This window comes from Branchiostoma floridae, unplaced genomic scaffold, assembly GCF_000003815.2.
Source record: "Branchiostoma floridae strain S238N-H82 unplaced genomic scaffold, Bfl_VNyyK Sc7u5tJ_1342, whole genome shotgun sequence".
NCBI lineage: Eukaryota > Metazoa > Chordata > Leptocardii > Amphioxiformes > Branchiostomatidae > Branchiostoma > Branchiostoma floridae.
The window spans coordinates 100137-101196 of NW_023365704.1; positions in this window are offsets into that span (position 1 = coordinate 100137).

A 1060-nucleotide genomic window follows, 5' to 3' on the forward strand; every position below is an offset into this window, starting at 1 on the left:
CACGCAGTCGCTTTTATCCCGTGCACTAATTACCTTGACGTTAAGTCACTCATTTCTATCTACAGGGCAAGAAACAGAAGCGCAGCAATGCCTAGAACAACATCTAGACGACCTGACTGATTCATCTGAGACTGTTGCTACACTTCTGAACACGGCAGTACTTGCAAATAGACGAGGAGACTATACAAAATCTATAGAATATTGTATACAAGCTAGACGGACTCTTGTAGGTGTCCTGGAAGGTATCTCATCAGAACTGTCCCTTACGGTTGAGAACAACCTCGGGGCGTCACTTACGAACGCCGGTATGTTCACAGAGGCTCTGGACTGTTTTCAGAAAGCGTGGACAATCCTGCGCAGAATGTACGGACCCAACGTGGCTCATCCCAAGTACTTGCCAATCTTGGAGAACATGAGTTCTGTATATACTCGAATGGGGGATCATCCTAGGGGGTTGGCGCTTGCAGAAGAAGGTCTCAGAATGGCAAAGACATTGTATGGAGACGATGATCACCATTTGACGGTATTGCACTGGATTGGAGTCCTCGCGTTCACTCTGTGGAAAGCCAAGGAACTTAAACGAGCAGCAAGCTTCGCCAGGAAGGACTTGGAAATCTCTAAATGTATCTTCGGCCCGGGTGCACACTCAAGAATCGTACAGGCGACAATAATTTTAGCGTCTTGCCTTGGAGAACTTGGTGACCTTGAACCCAGCGAGAAACTCTTGAAACATGCCATTGAAATGTCAAAACATGTAAAAGATCCTAAACTCTTGTCGGATGCTTTCTTTCACATGGGTGTAGTCTGCAATTCGAAAAAGGGCTACAAACGAGCTATAGAGTATTTTAAGAAAGCTTTGGAAATTTCAAGGTCAAGCAGAAAGGACGTCTATGATTTAGCCGCCATTCTTAGCTCCCTAGGATATGCACACTTCTTACAAGAAGAACCGACAACGGCACTGGGGTATCTACAAGAAGCTCTTGATATTCTGAGAAACTATTCTCCAACAGCACTCACTGGAACCACAGTTGCTGCAATCGGGAACGCTTTTCACATGTTA